This window comes from Diadema antillarum, unplaced genomic scaffold (genome assembly GCF_040938485.1).
Source record: "Diadema antillarum isolate AM-2024a unplaced genomic scaffold, OU_Dant_1.0 seq00000382_RagTag, whole genome shotgun sequence".
NCBI classification, from domain to species: domain Eukaryota; kingdom Metazoa; phylum Echinodermata; class Echinoidea; order Diadematoida; family Diadematidae; genus Diadema; species Diadema antillarum.
In genome coordinates this window covers 2,234,377-2,243,156 of record NW_027271380.1, presented here as the reverse complement: position 1 = coordinate 2,243,156, position 8,780 = coordinate 2,234,377, and the positions used below count along the sequence as shown (strand labels likewise).

General features: G+C 37.0%; 1 long non-coding RNA gene across 1 annotated transcript; it reads left to right on the top strand.

Annotated features, from left to right (window-relative positions):
• The first annotated feature begins 3,802 nt into the window (after positions 1–3,802).
• LOC139731606 (uncharacterized) lies at positions 3,803–6,983 on the top strand. The gene is made up of 4 exons (XR_011710972.1): positions 3,803–3,979; positions 4,692–4,804; positions 5,982–6,110; positions 6,946–6,983. It is a non-coding gene; the product is annotated as an uncharacterized lncRNA (long non-coding RNA).
• Positions 6,984–8,780: the final 1,797 nt, after the last annotated feature.

Below are 8,780 nucleotides of genomic sequence, written 5' to 3'. Positions count from 1 at the left end.
AGCACCCATCGATCTACGGAATCGTTTGCACTGATCGACTGTGCCGTGACGTGTCTCTCCTTTTTTTTAGAAATAAGATTGAAAACAAAACCAAAAAACGGTAACACTCATAAACAAATCTACCTGTGAAAATGCGAGGCCAACATGCAGTAAAGTGTTGGTTTGGTTTCTTGTTAGCTGGTGCCTGAGAGGAGCTACTATAATCATAGAGTTATGTTATTAAAAAAACATGTCATATCTAAAAGCGGCCTGAAAAAGAAGAAAAAAAAAAGAAAAAAAAATCCAGTCCACTCGGAAAGTTGTTTTCAAATGTAATATGAAGTGTCAAAAGGACCAGGGCACCATTCATTGTTTATTTATTTCTTTTTTTTTGGGGGGGGGGGGAGGGGAGGGGTGCTGGGACTTTAAAAAAATACTGATGAAGACAACAATTTCTATAAAAATCAAATTTCTTGAAACAGTGTCGCCAGTAGTAAATAAACGCATGTATGCATATGCATGTTATACACCCATGACTGCACAACACGATATCGCGCCATATATTACTAGTAGTACTGAGTACACTGAAAAAAACAAACAAACAAACATCGCCTTCAGTCAGTGCACATTCCTGTCGAGTTCTTGTGAATTGCACTTCGCACTTCCAGTCGAAGTCCCGGGTTCGAACCCAGCCATAAGCACTCACTCATATCCTTAGAAGCAAGACATCTTCTGCACAACTTTCCTCTTCGTCTCAGGTGAAAAAAAAAGGGGGGGAGGGAGGCGAGTACCTGGTATGAATTTAATGGCTATTGTGATAGTGCAGTTGGAAAATAACATTGTTGCTTCAAGCCAACCACAGCGGGGGTCCGTTTCATGAAGCTATCACATAAAAGCTATCACATAAATCTTAAAATGGCCAAGCCGCTCCTAAGCTAGGAGAGACTTTCACAGAGAAGTAAAAACCATTTCACGAAGTCTCTCCTAAGCTATGAGAGACTTTAATTTTTTCAATCGTCATGTTCGAGGGTAATACTAATTAACATATCATTAGCATATCATTAACTTTTTCTCCCTTAGTACATGCGTTGAGCACTCGCTACATAGACATAGCACGTATACACACAGTGTATACAGCGCAGAGGCAACAGATCTACGACGGAGGCAGGATTCTAGAGGCTAAGTTGCATTCTACACCGCTATAGTACATATTTCTATTAGTGAGTATATTTAAAGCTGTCTACAATTGAAGAGTAATGCATGTGGATTCATAATGTGATATTATTTGGATATATTTTTGTTCGAATCGTCTACAATTCTCCAAGGGCTAGCTAGATGTAGATCTAATCTTACCGGTAGTAGCGTTATCACAATAGTCCCACGTAGGCACATCGCCGTTTGTTTGAATGACCAAATGGCCAGCTGAGTTTACAATAGGTAGTTTGTTACTTAGCATGGTAGGGCATAGGGTCTACTACTACAACTTCTACAAGTATTAAATAGTGAAATGTTTGTGGGTTGATTTTTATGATATATTTAGCGTGCAGATATTTCATGAGAGCAATTGCCCGATTTGTTCATGTGTGGGTCAATTGCAGGTAACTTACCAAGGCCTGAATAGTGAAGGGAGCGAAGAAGAAACCGGAAATTTCATAAGAATTGGTCTGCATTTTATTATTAATATTTTTAGGCCTATATTTTTGAAGACGTGTCTAACATTGAATAATTACACTGTCACTCGCTGTGTGGATAGTATTCAGAAGTGATACAAATTTTCCGTTTTGTGTCAAATCAGTTCGGGAAACCCACTCACAAGGGGGGCCCCTCCTTATAAGTAACCCGTCCCCCTTATAAGTAACCCCGTCCCCCTTATAAGTAACCCCCGGGGCACCCCTTATAAGGAGTCTCCACGCTTTTTTGCAATGCAACGCGAAAATGAAAGGACTGCGGCAATTCGCTTGATTATGTCCATAAAGCTTCACAAGTTTCCTAGTTACTCACGAAATTTGAGCAAAATCGGTTTGAGGCATCATATCTAAAATCATGGATTTAAATGCGATGTCAAACGACCCATGCGAATGCTGAAATGCGAGCGATTACTGGCGTGAGTGTCGCCAGGGGCGCCGGCGCGGCAATGCTTGAGTGCAGAGATCGCCACGTCTGCACTCAAGCATTGCCGCGCCGCCGCGCCTGGCGACACTCACGCCAGTAATCGCTCGCATTTCAGCATTCGCATGGGTCGTTTGACATCGCATTTAAATCCATGATTTTAGATATGATGCCTCAAACCGATTTTGCTCAAATTTCGTGAGTAACTAGGAAACTTGTGAAGCTTTATGGACATAATCAAGCGAATTGCCGCAGTCCTTTCATTTTCGCGTTGCATTGCAAAAAAGCGTGGAGACTCCTTATAAGGGGTGCCCCGGGGGTTACTTATAAGGGGGACGGGGTTACTTATAAGGGGGACGGGTTACTTATAAGGAGGGGCCCCCTTGTGAGTGGGTTTCCCGAACTGAAATCGACAGGAAAAATCTGTTGTTGTTTTTTTTCAGTCTAGAAAATCTAGGTTATTTTGTCCAACAGAATTATGGGCCTAGCCTAAGCCTAATGTTTTTTAGGCCCTAACGTGAACTTACAGCGTTAGCATTTCAGAGAACCAGCTGTATGTTACCTGTGTCATTGTCACGTTTACAAGTCCTAATGTTACTATCTAACGTTACTATAGGTCTACAACAAAAACTTGTAAAATACTAGGGGTTAGGGGTTATAATAACAGCGACCAGCCCGAACGCGAAGCACTTTGTACAACAATAACAGGGAGTGCCCTGGGGTTAGGGCAGGTAGTACTATCTGGAGAGTCCGACAGTGATTAGACTAACTAGATCTAGTAGTAGTAGTAGGGCCTAGTAGTAGTACGTAGATCCAGGTCTACACAGAATATGAATTGGAAACCATGGTTCAGATCTTGGTTCAGACTTGAAAGATATCTTCCACAATTCTAAATGCATACAGCACTGTAATCGCAATGCATGTGTCACAATAAGATAGAGAATGATGTTTACCTAAATTCATTGGCATGGAACCTCTAGAATTCTACTGCTATACTACCAGGTGTCTATAGATCTAGAATCCAGTGGTATAGTGATCCCGAGTAGCACCTACTGACCTAGATACTACTTAACCAGTGTATACCAAAAGTATAACCAGACTAGACCCTTTTATAGCCTTGGTATTCTTAAACATATTATCATTAACATAAGTAGGCCTATCACTCATCAGTAAGGAAGTTAATAGGTCTTCTAAATAGTGGCACTATCTATCTAGGCAGTTAGTAGATTCTATAGGTCCATACTCCGATGCTAGTATCGCTTACACAACTTCTTTTACCAATTTAATTGATGATGATGACATGACAACAGTTGATGATCAGAGTCAGACTGTGGCTGCATCTCAGGCTGTAACTGTGATCAACCCGAATGTGAAGCCACAGTACAGCTGGTCCTACCAGATCTTAGGTAGATGTAGACCTTGCAACGTGGATGCCTATCAACAAGATCTAGAACCTCAAGATGTCATAATACCCCAAACTATAGGCTTACACATGTTGAATTGAGACAACTCAAATACTAGTAGTATGTCTTTTAATCATCCCCCAAAAAATAATAATATAAGGTCCTTTATATATTTAAACTGCAAAAACATGTGAACTGATTTCAAATTTCATGCAGATTCTAGATATTGTGTGTAAAATCTTGTATAATCAAACAACAGTTTGAAAACACACTTTCTATTTTGTATTCACATTTTTAATTATAATGTTAGATATGGAACATCAGTCAGACTGCTACAATCAGACTTCTGCATCTCATAAAGCCCAGAGTCAGTTGCTGAACTTCACTGAACACAGAACCAAACTGCTGAACTTCCATCTTCTCCACAGCTAGACTGCTACTGAACTTCGTCGAGACTTATCTACCAGCATGGTCACCTTCAACAGAATGCAAGTATTTTAGCTTATAATACTATTTTAGCAGACAACATATCTGTATATTTTCAAATACTACAATTGCAACATTATTTACATTTGAACATCAAATTGTCTCTGGATTTTTAGTTGAATAGTGTTAGACAGGAAATATTGAAAACAATGTTTGCTGTAATGTCCATCTTGGTAATTGAAAACAAACATTCTTATCCAGTGAATAGTGACCCTTCTAGAAACAACTGTTTTTTGCATTTTTTTTTTTATTTCACTATCTGTAGAATATTACATACTGATCCAATTGAAAAGAGATAATTCATGGAAGGGGGGGGGGGGTACCTGCATGTCTACATGTATCAAGCTCCTGAAACAAACTTTAGCAGTCACGTTATCTTAATATTGTAGGCCCTACTATGATTGTTTATTTACCCTCTCCCTTTTCTAGTATCAAAACAACCTCATGCTCTTACAATGTTTGAAACAAGAATATTCGACATAGCTAATCATTTTAAACTGTGAAAAGTCCTATTTACAGCTTATGGATCAGTAGATACTAGTGAATTTAGTGTTTCAAAATCAATGGTAGGGCTTTTCAATTTGATTGCTATAGCTTGTTATAGCAAAGGCAAAGCACCCATCTCTAACATACTTTCTAATGTCCCATGTCCTGCACTATTGTTTTGTTTGTAAGATGTAAACTGTTCTTGTATATTGAATAAACTCCAAACAGCCAAGGACCAGACAACATGTGAACTTCATCCACTTCAGAGTTAAGGACTGGGGGCAAGATGCAAATGGAAAAGTCAAGTGACAGTGTCATGGATATTCCACCATCTTCATCTGGTGTGTTAAATGATTATTTTTAGCTATTTTAGCTATTGAAGCAAGTTGAGAAATCATGTTATCTTGATCATCTACAGTTGGCAGCAAAATTATTCAACCCCTCTCTTGCATGTTGGACACTCTGGCATAATGAATTACATTATAACTGAGATTATTTCTAAATCATACAAGTGGTGATCAGATAGTTTGCTACAAGTAAAAAACAGATCAGTAGCCTTTGATTTGCATATAGTTACAAACTTTGATCATTCATGTATAAAGAGATATGGTCCAGTGGGCACATTTATGGTCATTTTCAGTCCTTTCAGTGATCACTGAAATGCTTCGTTGAATATGGTTTCACTCAATCTTTTGATAGGTGACACAATATGATGGAATTTGATGTAGGATTCTTAATATTTCAATTGGCATTTTTCATTGTACAAAAATATTTAAATGAACTAATTTCTAGTGAAAGTTGCCACCATAGAGTTTGTACAGAGGTTTAGCCATGATATTGATAATTCAAAGTTTAAGTCATGTCAAAATGAATATAACCCAATGAAATGCTAAGAGTTATGTATAGAATGGCAAGATACTATTTAAAATTCCATAAGAACAAAAGAAATTAATCGTTATCATCAGACCATAACATGTCATGCTTCAGTGATCACAGAAAGGTCTGAAATGACCATAATGCACTCATTTGACCTTATCTCTTCATGCATGAATGATCAAAGTTTCTAACTATATGCAAATCAAAGATTATTGATCAGGTAGGCATTTGTCATAAACTATCTGTTCACCATTTGTATATGATTTAGTAATTGTAATGTTATTTATTTTGCCATAGTGTCCATAATGCAAGGGGGGTTCATAATTCTGCTGCCAACTGAATAAAGTGAATGCTTGTTATTAATTTCCCCTCTCATTCATTACTAAAATTACCTCATACTCTTACAATTTGTTAACAGGGGCTCATTACATAGTGATTCAAACTTTGAAAACTGGCAATTACAACTTGTCGTTCACATAATATATCTTACAAAATTGATATTCATTAATGAACATTTTGTTGTTATTGCTTGTTTTAATAAAGATGTACAGTCATCTCAAATATTTTCCAACTATCCCATTTGTGCATCCGATGTTTCTGTTTGTATGGTATTTAACTGTTCTTATATTTGCACACCCAAAGGCCTGAAGAGAGCTGAACCTCACCAAGCCCTTGGGACTGACAACTGCAGCTGAACTTCACCCAGGTCAGAGTCAGACTGCAATTGGACTACGAACTGTATAGCAGCATCTTATCTACGACAGAACACAGGTATGCATTTCTCAAATTAAACTTGAAAGTATAAAGATTTTACAAAATAAACAACTTGAGTAACAGTTGAAAAAAGGCAACCTCTGTTGATGACATATCAGTTACAGGTAATTCGGTCTTTCTTATTTTAGGAATTATTGTAGACTTGGTGGACAAACAATGTCACCTCTATATGTGAACTGTTCCACACGAGAAATGAAGAAATTGGTGCATTCATGCACCCCAGTTGGGAGTTGATTTAATGTTTATGTCTATATCAGCCACAATTGGGAATTCAGTACAGCTCACAAGAGTTGATTAATGCACTGACATAGCAATGCAGCTGACTTGTTGCATAACCCATTGAATCATCTTTCTGTTTATTTTGGAATTCCCAGCTTGCCTGACATAAATTACAATCCTTTCTAAACAAAAAGTCAAATAAGTCTCTACTGACATGAATGAATGACATTATGTCAGATGAGTGTTTTAAGTCACAATCACATTTTCATTTTGAGTCTGTGTCACACCTTTTTTGTTCATCAGGAAGAATCTGATACACTAATTCTTGTGTATGACAACCCAGACGATTTTCTTTGTTTTTTTTTTCCTTGATGCTGTTAAACTGTTGCTAATATACTGTATATGAAATTGCTGACAAGCAGCTCTGTGTAATGATATGTGTGGTAGTCGTGTGTGTATTCATTCAACTGTACACCCACATGTTACCACTCTGTATAATGTCAGGGTGAGGGGATGTGATTTGCATGTCACAATATTTCAGTATGTAACCAGTATTGTTTATTTTTCCATATTCTATTTCTTTTGTCCTTTCTTTCTATTTTCTTTCATATAGATTCTCAAGGCATGGAGCTTGCCAAAGGTGATGCAGACAGGTTGAATATAACATATGTTGGTTTTGACTGCTGTGGATTCAATCCTTCAAAAATTAATGGTATACAATGTATACATTTTTTTTGGGGGGGGGGGGTGGCTGCATTAGATGTGAGGATCCGACATGTACCTGAAGCACTGTAATGAAAGTCATGAATGCAAATGTCATGGTGATTTTGTAATAGATCCTTATGACAAAAGCTTCTTGCACAACAAAAATTCCTAAAATGGAGTGCGAATATTATGTCTTTCAGGACATCATTTGGAAAATAAGAATAGGTCTATTGTCGCTAGACCTACACACATGATAGATTTTCAAATTTTATGCACTTGCTGCAAATGACATGAGTAATGTTACAGAACCTAACAACATCTTGATTGTTTTCTGTCTGCTTTTCTATTTTGTGTTCACATAATTGGCATGTTCAATTTCAACTTTATCTGATAATTCCTTCATTATTGTTGCTCTAGAGTTTTATATCCTGGTTTTTGTCCCATTTATTGCACAGAACATAGCTAGGTAAGATAGACCACATACTTCAGAACCTATTTGCTAGCTATGCTTTTGCAGAGTGTGTGCTTTCTTTCTAATATTCAAATACATAGGAGAGTCCATCTGAATTCAGTTGTACATCATTTTAAAACTGAGAGTGTGCTCTTTCAGAAACAGGATTGGCCCTTTTTTTTTTGCAAGATACTAAGAAACCACTATTGAAGTGCTACAGAGCATTAATTCAAAGAAGAATTCAATGTTTATTTGACGAAAATTAGTTTTGAAATGGTTGAGATATCCAAAAGCAGAGTAAAACAAAGCGATTCTAGTAAAAGGTTGGTTCCACCTTTTATTAGAATTCCTTTATTTTGGATATCTCAAACATTTCAAAACCAATTTTCATCAAATAAACATTGAATTCTTCTTTGAATTAATGGTCTTTCATATTTCATAAGAGGTTTCTTATTATATCACCCCTCCTCCCCCCCCCCAAAAAAAAGAGAAGAAATGTTATCAATCTGAAACCAGGTCTCAACCAAAACTTTACCAGCCCTTTAACCAGAAATCCATGTTTGGTGACTTCTGTTGATATTGTGATACAGAGTCACAATTGCAGTGTTAGATATGAAGCTGCAATCAGACTATTGCAGTCTGACTGCTGAACTTCACTGAGTTTTGTCATAGACGAGTCCATAGGTGATGGCATAAGTGCTTTGCCAGGTACATGTATTAACCAAACCAGAAATGAGAAAAATCCCCCTTCAAAAGAAAAAGCAAAAACATTACAATACAAAACAGAACAGAACAATTAAGCGTGCAAACGATTCAGTGAAAAGCAAATGGGTGAATTGAAGCACTCTGAAAAAAAAAAAGATTTATAGGCCTTGTAAAGTGTAAGAAAGCATTTTAAAATGGATAAATGCAAATTCTGTATCAGTCAGCACATAAGAGTCTGATTTCTGATCTTTGATGATTAAAAGCTATTGTGCAGTAGACAAGGTCATTATTATTAGTATTGATATAATAATTAATATTCTGATATAGGAAACCTTAGAGTGCAAAGAAGGTGGATTGCAACACATATTATTTTATGCTTACAAAATATTTGCAATGATAGCATTGTGTGAAGTTCAGCTGCTTTCATAATTTGATTAATAAAGCGTGAAAATAATACAAATGATTATGAAAGATCTGTCGATGTATAAGTGATCCAAACATAAATACATCAGTGAACATTGCAGTGCATTGTTTTTATGCCTCGGCCACGAAGTGGTGCCGGAGGCATTATGTTTTCGGGTTGTCCG